Consider the following 13,166-nt stretch of genomic DNA (forward strand, 5'->3'; position numbering starts at 1 on the left):
ACCATCATTATCATCATCATCACCATCACCATCATCATCATCACCATCATCTTGATCTTCATCATCTGCTTCTTCATTATCTTCAATATCTTCTTCTTCCATAACATTATACTTTATTGGCCTTCCTCTTGGATCATGTCTAACAACAAATGAAAAACCCTATTTATTTGGAACCTCTAAGTAAAACACTTGCTCACATTGTCTTGGAAGAACATAGGGCTCATCTCCAACTGGCTCAAACAACCTTGTATTGATCATTGTAAATCCATTATCATGTTGAATAATCGTTCTATCTGGATCATTTTGATTTAGTCATAACCTGTACCATTTGATGACGAATAGAACTACTTTGAAGGTGTTAAATTCACACTCAATTATATCATCCAAGATGCCATAGTATTGATTTTGAGATTTTTGAGGATGTATGTCATTTCTAGATGATATATTGGTGACCTCGAAAACTACAGTTATCCCAGAATCACAAGTTTTCTTTGTGTCATCCAACCTTTTTATACAGAATTTGTGGCCATGATAGTACATAGCTTTGTGGTGCTTGAATTGCAATTTTTGAAGTGTGTGTAAATTATTTGCATCGTGAGTTGATACAAAACATACGTCAAGTTATGATCATTAATAAATTTCTACGTACCTCTCCACCTCTTAAACCCTTTACTAGATCAACTACCGCCAGCATAACATTGGAATCTCCATTATGATGAGTTTCTGTAACCAATGAAGCAACACCTTCCCATGTTAATGAGCAACCATTTTGTTGACATCATTCAATCCATTTCATCATCCAATCAATATTGTTCGCAATATACAAATGTATTGCATCCCACTCTCAAACACCTGTTTCAAAAAAATACACCAATTAAAAATAACTTATATTGAAGATTTATATGAATTAATTAACTACAATAACATCTTAGATTTACCTCTCACTTTCCTCGATCTACCTTTTCCCATCAACTACTCCCCTTTGAATTTGTTAATTGAGTTGGGATCCCAAATACGATCTACATGGATGTTTGCTGCAAACTTAGGAAGATATTTAGTAATGTACACCATGGTCTGGTATACCATATATCCCTCCACCATAGAACCCTCGAGATGTGCTCTCTGTCAAACCAAGCCTTTCAAAAATTTCAAGTGCCTCTCAACCATCCACATTGACCTGTTTGGTACAGGTCCACACAATTCAATCTCCTCAACTTGATGTATGAGGTAGTGTTCTTGTGCATTGAAAAAACTTGGAGGTAGAAACTTTTTCATTTCACACATCAGAAGAGGAGTTTTTCTCTTCCAATATTTTATATCTTTTTTATTGATTTCTTTAGATGACAACCACCTCATGTATTTTCCAAGATCATATATAACCTATTTGACATTGTTGGCAAAGTGGTGTGGGAGAGATAGAGGTAGAATGTACTGCAATATTTGTAAAATGATCTTGTCAATATTTTATAAAAGAATGCAATTGAAACTACATGAACTATATAAATATATAGTGAATACAAAATAACATGAATTACCTTAATAAATGTATGCCAATCATGTGTTTTCAACCCTAGCCCAAATTCACTTTTATTTGATATGACATTGTTTATGTTTGCAACAAATCCTATGGGAAATCGTATTTTTTTTATGACTTCTTTTATAGCATTGCTCTGTTGCTCTGACAATAACCAACTAAGGGCACTTGGATCAATCCAGTTTCCATTTTTATTTGGTCAAATACCATTTTTCATTGCATGGTTGGATTCTTCAATGTCACTACAAGTTTTGACAATTTGATCTTTGTCACGCCTTCCATCCAAGATTTTCCATAATGTCTCTTCTACATTCTTTCCAATATCCATAGGATCAAACAAATGCACAATTGGGAGTTGCTTGTAGTATGGTAACCTAGTAAATTGTGTAGGATAAATTTTTAGTCCTTTTGGAAGTTGGACATTGATGTCTTGATGACCTTCCCAACCATCAATCACATCATCAGTAAACAAAACACAATATCAAAATATAAATTTGAAACAAAAAGCATCAAATGGAATGACATTACCTCGATGATTTATTTTATTGTATGCCAACTTCCATAGGTGAGGTGTCATTCTCTGTAGCTTTGACTTATTCTCTTCTAGACCATTGAAAAGATGTTTTTCGGTAATTTGGTACTTATGATTTCTATGCAGAAAGTGTCTATTCTCATCAAAACATGCTTTCTTAAACTTTTTGAATGATGAGATTTCATCTTTGGACCACAAAATGGACATGGAAATTTACCCTTTGTCTGAAGACCTACAAGATTGTGTATAATTGGATTAAATGTGTTAACTTTGACATACCAAAAAAGAGGTGTCAAGAAGAGAACATACCACAAAAATGTGTTAGCCCAGGGGCATTGTGTATTGTCCATACAAGCATTGCATGAAATTGAAATTGTCTTTGTCCTATTGGTCTACAAATGTCATACATAGTAACCCCATTCCATAACACCACCAACTCGTTGATAAGGGGTTCAATATATACATTGATATCTTTGACTTGGTACTTACCTAGTTAAATGAGTAAAAACATTACATAATTATTTTGACCATTTGATGGATTAGTAATAATAAATTAATTTAGATGACCACTAAATCAAAAAATACCTGGAACAATCAGTGTCAACATTATGTGCTCTCTCTTTATGGACAACCAAGGAGGTATGTTATTTTTGATAACAAAAATAGGCCACACTGAGTAAGTAGATCTCATCTCTCCATAAGGATTGACACCATCTGCTGCCAATGAAAGCTTGAGATTACGAGGTTCTTCTTTAAAGTGTGGCCATTTTTCCTCTATTTCCTTAAATGTCAAACCATCTGCAGGCATTCACATAATGTCATCTTGACTTCTATTGCGTGCATGGTAATCCATAAATTGTGCCAAGCTATTGCACTTGAATAATCATTGCAAACGTGGAATAATGGGAATATGCCAAAGAACCTTGTGAGGAACCTTTTTTGTTAATCGATCTGATTGATATCTACTGATATGACAAGTAGGGCATTATGTTGCAAATTCATGCTGTTTATGATATATAATATGATTGTTCAGACATGCATCTATTATTTGATACTCCATTCCAATATCTTTCATGATGGCAGATAATTCTTGGTACGAGCGAGGTAGAATGTTTGATGGTGGTAACAAACACTCACCTATCAACCTACGACCGAAAATATAATTTCTTAATTTAAAGAATATTAATTGCTACACGAACCCAATGTTAATTGTAAGGGAACTATGAGTAAAATAATGAAAGAAGATGGTATACCTTAACATACATGTCATTGCTACATTGGATAAACCATTCATAACCTTCAAGTTCACCAATAGCAATACATCGGCAAGAAGAGTTGTTTTGGAGCCTTCATATAGGGACTAGTGTGCCTTCTCAAGTAAAGGTACATCAAACTCTACATCATCATCACCACCATCATCATCATCATTATCATCTTGATCATCGTGATCTTCATCATCCTGATCTTCTTCCATGGTATCATTACCTTCTACTTCAATATTCACACCTCCATGTTCCCTCGTTTGGAAATTTGCATCCTCTGAATTGTCATGGTCCATAACATGAAACTCAAGGATGTTGACCTATATGAAAATGATGACCTTATATTAACCATGACCATGATGTCATCATCAAATCATGTCTTATGTAATTTATAAACTATTAAAATACATACCAATGGGTGATACTTGTTTCCCCCTTCAATGTGACCATGTTGCCTACAATGTTGCTCAGCTGTTGTGATTAGATATCTTCAAGTCTTTAAGACCTTACACATTTTGAAAGGAAAATAAAATTTTCCATAACCTTTTCTTTTTAAGTTAGACCACAGTCTAGCAATTGGCTCCCTATTTTTTTGTGCGTTGATATCGTCAGACATGGTCTTTCTTGAATGGAATGACTCGTTGGTGGAAGAAGGATGATTTGTTTGCAACCTGCAGATGGAGTAGTAAGAGGAAGACACATATAAAAAGGAGTTAGGTCTCTAAACCAAGTAGGAGTTAGGACATGCTGGAGTGGGGTCAGCCCAAGATATTTTGGAATCTTGAAGAACCTGGTAAAGGGTATCCGGAAAGGTGAAAATAAACAAGTATTTTTACAGCTACAAAGGAGGAATCGAGAGCATTATAAATAATGAATAAGAAACTTAAATCCATACAACTTCACCTCTATTTACAATTTGACCTTTCTGCAAGTGAAATATGACAATATACAAAATTTCAAATCAAATTTTCACTTAAAAAAGAACACCAAATATACCTTTGCTACAATATCTTCTTCAAATTCTTCGCTATTAGATTCTTCAGAATTGCAAGCTCTTGTGCAGAAAAAAGATGAGATGTACTAAGTAATTTTTGATGGGCAATATTTAAAAAAATCAACTATCAAAAAAACAATTTATGAAATTTAGTTACTTTATTATGTACTAAAGACTTGGCAAGATGTTCCCAAGTCTATCTATAGAATTCCTATCTGCATGGTTGTTTGCAAATAGTCTAGTATGGTGCGGCTTTTGAACAACAACAAATGTCACTGGGGCTAGTAATTTGGATCAAGAGATGCACAAGCCTATTGACACCACAAAACTTTTAGTTCATCATATAGCATTCAGCTGTCTTATTTAACAAAATCCAAAGAGAATACAAACAAACTAATGAGCCATGTCTATCTCAATTGAATAGCAAGTACTATAGTGAGTATTAGGAAACTGACCTTGCGAATAGCATCCAGTTCATAAAGTATTAGTAAAGTGACCTTGCTAATTAGTTTAACATAGATTGGTGAACAGAAAATTCATAATAAAAATCTAATTTTTTTCCACACTTTTTCAAACCATATAATGAAATGACAAAAAATGAATTGTATACAAAGAACATATTATAGGCTATCCAAGTTGAAAGTGAATAGATGACCTTTATGGGCTGCTGTACCAAGTGGAGCAAGTATGTGAGAGCTTGAAGATGAAGGGCTCCTATTTTGGGGCTAATATTTGGTGGTTTTGAGGTGCCTAGGGAGAACCTTTGATGCTAAGTCTTAGTTATGTAGAATTTGGCAAATCTAGTGAGCTTTCTACGAGTTTGTACCTATTGTATCAGCAGCCACTATGCCCTATTCTAGACCTTCAGTATTCTGATTGACATCAATTATAAGTGTGCATCCAGATGTTAGCTATAATTGATTGGGGTGGATTTTAGTGTGTATCAGTCTAATTTGACATGTGTGATGGCAGTATCAATGTGTTATCAGCATCTTACATTATTTAGAAGAGGTGTAGTTCAGTGGGTAAATGTTTGGTCATTGTGGGAATGGTATTCTATGCTTTCTGTTAGGTTAATTTGTGTTGTTGTAGTAGTCTAATTTTATAATCTGAATGTTGTATCAGTTTGTTTCAATAATGTTCTTGTTATTTTGCTATATTGTAATGCATCTCACTATAATGTCCCCTTTTTGCCATGACATTCAATAATAAAAATAAAAAGTAAAAATAAAAAAAATTAAAATAACATGTAATATAATTATAATTTAATTAAGTTTAGTGAATGATCAAAATGAATGCAATAAAGAGTTATGAGTATTGAAGGATTAAGCTATAAAGGAGAGACCATTCTATGAGAAGAGAACATAAAGGAAGCAAACAATCATTTGGAAATAAATTATTATTCTGTGAGGAAGAAATGAAGGGTGGCAATTCTTTTATAAATAAAATATAAAGGGAAGATCAATAGAAATTCACCATCAAATGTCATTTCATTCAACTAGTTACACAATCAGAAATCCATTCAAGAATCAATTTATGAAATCATTACACACCAATATATCAAATCAGCATTCATTCAATCATCACTATCAACATTTGTTAAATCATCAATCCTAAATCCATCAAACTAAACCATTCAATTGTCCACCTATCATCAATTGGGAATCAAATATCAAAATAACCAAACAATCAGACCAGCAAGCAAACAATCAGTCACTTAGACAGGCAAATATCAACTATTCGAGTATCAACCATTCTAGCATCCAATCATTTAAATATTTATGATTAAGACATCAATTAGTTAAGCATCCACCCGTCAATCCTTCAAGAAATGATAATAAAGAGAAATTAGACAATTGAAAATGATCTATCAAATACATCAAGATATCTGTTTTAAATTCTAGTTAGTACTTGCAAACTGGACAGGTTCTAGTCCCATAGGGTAGGCTAAGGATTTGAGGCAATATTTATGATACATATTCCACAAAAATTAGAATAATTGGTATAAATAATAGGTTGTTACTGCAGAGCGTAAAAATTGGTTGATTAGGACATTTAGCAATTCCCGATTTGGGTACTCCATTTCAATTTGTTTAAATTGTTTTGTCCAATGTAGGTTGATGCTTTTTAGTTTCAACATTGAAACCCAAAGTGTCATATTTGGTAGGAATGTTTGTTCTTATAGCCTTAAATTAATTGACTGTGATTTTACGAAAAATCTATGGTGAGACTTATTTTTCAGATGTATGATGAGAAACGATTTCCACATTGAAAAGTTTTATGAGAATTCCTAGGTTCAACAGCTATGTCTTTTCTAGGGCTTATAGCATCTCTTCTTTTGAGCTTATGCAAGTGATAAAGTATGAGGAGGGTAGACTTTAGCAATGGCTATTGCTTTTGTTATTATTCCATTGTTTATTATTTTTCTTATCTCATATCTATGTTTATTTTACATTTTTTCATTTCCACATAAATTGTGCCCTGAGGGGCCACGCCTTTTTATATTGATTTAAGAAAAAAGATCACACATAAGGGTGCATCTATAGCTAACTACTTAACATCTAGAATCATATTAACAAAAAGGTTCATATTCATTCTCAAACATATTAAATTGTACATCAGCATAGCCACTAGGGCTAGCCTCCAAGAGCAATCTAGAAAATTTCCACTATTAAGAAGGGTGACAAGAATCATAGTCCATCTTGCAAAATCATTTTCTAGACCAATACATAGGCTTTCTCAAGAGTATAAAGAATAGCCCAAGCTTCCATCTAATTTTCAAATGAGTACTTAAGGAAGTAGAAAAGAAAAACTAAACAGGGCTTAAAGTTCCACTACTAGTACCACCCATTCCTGTTGGACATGGATTACTCCTTGAAAACCCATCTATATTGATTTTGAGGAAATCATTTGGGAGGGGAGACACTAACCTAAATGGTTCACTTTCTTGACTTGCTAAAATCTAGGACCAAACCTATTTTGTGAAGAAATAGAAAAGAATTGATCCGAGTGATTAGCAATGTGGAGATCCAAATGAACAATTGACTGAGATAACTCTTGTTTCGACAGACCACCCTCTCATGAAATCTCATTCATATTATAATCTTGCACAATCTTATCATAGAAAAGGTGATTATGAAATTGCTGACCACTACTACATGGCATCAATCAAGGAAAGCCAGAAGCCACAGGATTTTGTGTTGCCATACTTTGGGTTGGGACATGTTAAATGAAATTGGGAGATCTTAAGAGTTCTCTCTCAAATTTTGAAAAGGTTTTGGAGGTTCACCCTAAGAATTGTGAGAGCTTGAAAGCTGTAGGCCATATATATGCTCAATAAGGGCAGCGAGAGAAGGCTTTGGAAATTCTAAGAAAGGCAACTGGCATAGATCCACATGATGCTCATTCCTTTATTAAGATGGGTGAGTTATTGATATCATTAGACCCCAGTGCAGCCTTAGATTCTCTTAACACAACAAAGTCTCTTCTAAAGAAGAGTAGAGAAGATGTACCCATTGAATTGTTAAACAACATTGGGGTTCTTCATTTTGAGCGTGATGAACTAGAGTTGTCTCAACAAACTTTCATGGAGGCATTAGGAAATGGCATTTGGGTTGAATTCATCAATAAAAGCCCCAATATCAATTCTGAAGTTTTTCCTGTGTGTTTAAAGGATATGGAATTCTTCCATCGACTAGGAGAAGAAGGTGTTTCACTTGAGTTTCCATGGGATAAAGTGACAACACTATTTAAATTGAGTTTATTTTTAAATACTATTTAAATATAATTTAAAATATGAATTTACCCATGAGAAATCCAATGAATAGGTGCTCCTGCATCATAGACGGAGATGCTGATGCAAGGTAGGATGTTACTAACTTCCCTCTTAGCGCCCTAGTCCACCAACTCATACATGAAACCATGGGACAAAAAAGAAAAATGTTGGACTTAAAAGCTTTTCCGATTGGTTATTAGGAGTATGAATGAGGTCTGCATGTCAGATTCAAATGAAGCCCTAAGATTCATTCAAAGCCCCCACACCAATATCGGCATGGAGGCTTTGAGTGAAGCCCCTTAGGACCTTCATTCAAAGATTTGGCTTCACTTGAAGCCCCTAAAATTTAGCTTCCCCACTTTCCATCTGATTTCTTCATTATGGAAAGTGGGAACCATTATTGTGCCCCTACCCAGGAACAAAATTTTATCACCTAATTTTCCTTTTGTTGACTTCATGATCTTTTTATGAAGCAAATAAAATAATAACTAACATTTTCTATGTTTCAAACCTCTATGTTGCCTAAAAAACATCTGCTGAAATAACTTTATTTGACAAATTCCATTAAAAAATTATAACCTTTTTCAACCTAGACTTATATTAGACATTATATAAGTTACACTAGATTAACATGTTTAAAAGTAACTACACATATCTAAATGTGTGCACTACATAAGTGTGTGATAAAAATAAATATGTATATTTCAATCTATCTTGACATATGTTCATAATCACTCGTATGAAAAGGAATGTATTCAAATATTTCAAGCTCATCTTTGTCATTTGGCTCCCCAAAAATGTGCATACAAGTAACAAAATATTATAGAAAGTCAAGTATTCAAACTATTTGCTAAATGTTACAAGAGAACGATAGATCGTTCATTGTTGAATATATAAAATATTTCATATACCACAGAATAACTATTTTATAAATGAAAAATTTCATACATGGGATGAAGCATTCTGGTTGTTTGAAAGTCTATTGGACATTGTGAGCTTGCATAAAAAATATCACAATAGTCCTTGAATGCTTGAATGTTCTTTTTTCACCTATAAGTAGTGGTGAATATAGAAATAATGAGACATTTTATTTAATCTACTATATGGATTTTAAGCAAACAAAATTATTATAGCAACTCAATGCAAAGGAAAATCAATATATTTAATTTAAAATTGTCTAAATGTGTTCATACAAAAACTATAAATGATTATCCCTATTTAATTGATCTTTATATATTCCTAGTTTTTCAGCTAATGACCAGCCAAATGAAGCCCATAAAGACAACAAGACACAATTTATACCCAAATTAGCATTTTAGAATATTATGAGTGAACCACTTTTCTTTCTTTGTAGCCTATTTTATCTTGGAAATAGGATACCAAATCATGTTGTTATCCTTGATTTATAATCTTATCCTAGTTGATATTTTCTAACAAAAAATCCAATAATCTATTTAGATAACTTATCTTTTATAGTGTTAACCATTCTCCAAAAATACATTTTTTTTCTTCTAAAAATATCTTTGAACTCAATGGAAAGCTCATGATTCAACTACCTCTTGTCTCCTATTGAGGTATTTTGGGGATGATATAATAAATAATTCATTCCATCCTACATTGGTAATACTTCTTATTTGGTGAATACATCATTTCATTAAAAAGACTCTTTGTGTGGTGAACCTTTAGTATTTTACCTATACAATAGATAGATCAGAAGCAACAACATATTTAAATAAACTAAATATCTCTAGAAACATATATGTAATAATGTAAATCAAATCAATCTGGAATATTTTCAAGATATAAGTTAAATTCTCATGGATCATTTAGAAGTCATATGTCACAAAAATCTTCAAGTGGGTTGCAATTTCTTATTTTTGAAAAATAAATCAAATATTGAATAAATTTGAACCTAAGATTTATTTAAAATAATTTTAAGATATATATTCAATAAAAAAAAAAAAAAAAGATAATAGAACTATATCATTGAACATAAGAGGAACAAAATTTCATCACTTGATTTTCCTTTTGTTGACTTCAAAATCTTTCTGTGAAACAAATAAAAAACAAATAACATTTTCTATGTTTCAAACTTCTATATTGACTACAAAACATCTTGTCAAATAACTTTATTTGGTGAATTCAATTTAAAAGATTAGAACCATTTTCAACATAAACTTATACTAGATTTTCAACAATTTTCAAACTTCTATTTTGACTACGAAAGATCTCTGGAATATAGATCATCCATTGTTGAATATGTAAAATATTTCATATACCATACTATTTAATCTTGCCAGGTTGTTTGAATAGCTACATGACACTGAAAAAAAAAATCTTTTTTATAGGCTAATATTATTCAAGTTTCCTGATTATGTGGATGCATATCTACAACATGCAGCCATGGCCCAGGCTCGAAATGAGATCCAACTAAGCCTAGAATTGATTGGGGAGGCATTTAAGGTGGATAAAACCTTAGTAAATGTGATTACCATGCTTGGAAACCTGGAACTAAAAACAGATGATTGGCTTAAAGCAAAAGAAATAATTAAAATTGCAAAAAATGTATTAGATGGTAAGGATGCTTATGCTGACATTTCTCTTAGAAACATGGAATTATTTTGTAGCTTCATGCAATGAGAAGAAGGATCCAGATGCAGAGGGAATACATATTGATAAGGCTAGGGAACTCTATTGTAAAGTGTTGGCTCAGAGACCTGGAAATGTCTATGTTGCAAATGGGGTAGGCATTGTGCTAGCTGAAAGGGGTCATTTTGATATTGCAAAGGAAATTTTCACATAGGTTCAAGAAGCTGCAACAGGAAACATCTTTGTTCAGATGCCTAATGTGTGGGTAAATCTAGCACATGTTTACTTTGCACAAGGATAGTTTGGGCTTGTAGTGAAAATGTATCAAAATTGTTTGAGGAGATTCTATTTTGGCACTGACACCCAAATTTTATTATATTTAGCTTGATCACATTATGAAGCAGAACAGTGGCAAGATTGTAAAATAACATTATTAAGAGTAGTACATTTGGCACCCTCAAATTACATGTTACGCTTTGATGTTGGTGTTGCCATGCAGAAGTTTTCAACTTCAACACTTCAAAAGAAAAAACGCACTGCCGATGAGGTTCGTCAAGCAGTGTCTGAATTAAAGAATGTGCTCTATGTGTTTATCTAGCTATCAGTAGTGCTAAGCTAGCATACACATGGTAGGTTTCAAGGATTAATATAGGCCACCCACGTTGCAGCCCTATATGATTTCTTTCAAAACCTGCCATCTCCGTGCATTTTTTCTATATGTATGCTAATTTGATTTAAGGAACTATTAGGCTATGTAATTGTATGATTTGATCATGAGAAAAACTTTGTGGAATAATGAAATATGATACAAGAAACAAGGAATATGCACTATGTTTCAATGAATTTTAAAAAATTTCAAGGTTGATTTTGCAAGATGAGCATCATAGAACTTTACAAAATTATGAAGACAAGGCAGATTTTGTGTTGCTGAACAAGAAAGCATATTTCTAACTGAAGTATTGACATAAAAAGTTTAGTAACTGTCCTAGAAAGTAATCTTGATGAAACAGAGCATATTCTTAAAGTAGTGGCTTGGTAGAAATCCATTAAAAGTGTCCATTAAAAAACATGATACAGCCTGAATATGTCAGTATATGGCAGAGAGTTTTACGTGGCATTCCTGGGATAAATAGAATAGTAGTCAAGCCTTATTCAAGAATGAAAAATCTTGTTATTTTCCAAGGAGAAGACTTCTATCAAGAAGAATCATTAAATGTGGAGTGCACTTTGTAACAGACACAAAAGATTGCATGAAAGTTGTGAAAGGGGTGCAGAAGATGCTCACTTTTTCCTTGTAGAGTAACAAGTAGTTGGTGTTGCTGTTTCCATTAGTGTGAATTATGCAAATTAGCCAATTGCATTTGATAAGAAACTCAGTGTCAATTCAGATGACATCCATTTCAAAGGAAGAAGACTTGATAAAGATAAGGCTCTTCAAGCCCTAAGGAGATCAAAAGCGTTCAAAATTCTAGAACCCTACACAGTCGAGAGAAGACAGAGTGTGTGGAGTTTCCCCTAATAGTTGAGATCATGAACATAATCCAAATAGGCAGTTCGTGGAAAGTCGCATAGTATGAGTAAAGAATCTAATGAGATGATACATTGCATATCATAAAAAGTGGAAAAAAAACCCCAAAAAAAACTTTAAAATACCATGTGATCAGAGCATGAAGGAGGTGACAAGAAAAAGAGCTAAAACAAAAGGGTGATGACATTTAAGAAAGCACAAATGGAAGTCTACAATCATAGCAATAAGTTGCAACAAAGTTTTATTAAAATGTTCTACAATCAAATGCACCCGTCAATGATCTGTAGCAGACGTGCCCTTGTGCCCTTTTTGATGGAGACTGAACTTTTTTGCTTCCCTCGCGCCAATGTTGATGGAGACTAGACTTTTTTGCTTCCCTCATGCCAATATTGATGGAGATCAGACTCGCAGGTTCCCTCGTGCCAATGTTGATGGAGACCGGACTCGCAGCTTCACCACATGAAATGTGAATTACATTTTCACCCTTTTTTTTGTTTTATGCTACCGTGTGTGTTGCAATTTTGAAAAAATTAATTTGTCGCAATTGTGACCAACATGGGCATGTTATTAAAAAAAACAAAAAATTTCTTTATAACACGACCAACCAACCCATTTAAAAAACTTGGTCGCAATTTTTGGTCGCGATTTAGGGTGAAATGCACTAGTGGCTTCAATCCAAATTTCATTGTATAGTGCATCTTTGACATTTCTAGGTTCAAAATTAGCAAGTAAACAAGCGTCTTTCAACTTACTTCTTGTCATTGTTCCTTTTGATTTATCTCCAATGATCTAATCTAGTGCATGATGCTTTCTAACATACTTGGCTAACATAGGCTCCTTGCCTTTTGAATGACTTGCATTATTTTCCTTCTGTGTCTCAAATTCTTGTTCTAATTTTGGTTGCTCAGGCTCAGTAGATGCTAACTTAGTAGCTTCTGTTTGCAACTCAGAT

The 13,166-nt window shown here is 33.2% G+C and overlaps 1 pseudogene; it reads left to right on the top strand.

The window, feature by feature from the left end:
• The window catches only part of LOC149538445 (protein CTR9 homolog), a 173,620-nt pseudogene extending 162,336 nt beyond the window's left edge, over window positions 1-11,284 (top strand).
• The last annotated feature ends 1,882 nt before the right edge of the window (window positions 11,285-13,166 follow it).

The sequence above is a fragment of the Cupressus sempervirens genome, chromosome 9 (assembly GCF_028749045.1).
Source record: "Cupressus sempervirens isolate cs-2001-9-10 chromosome 9, ASM2874904v1, whole genome shotgun sequence".
Taxonomy (NCBI): Eukaryota; Viridiplantae; Streptophyta; class Pinopsida; order Cupressales; family Cupressaceae; genus Cupressus; species Cupressus sempervirens.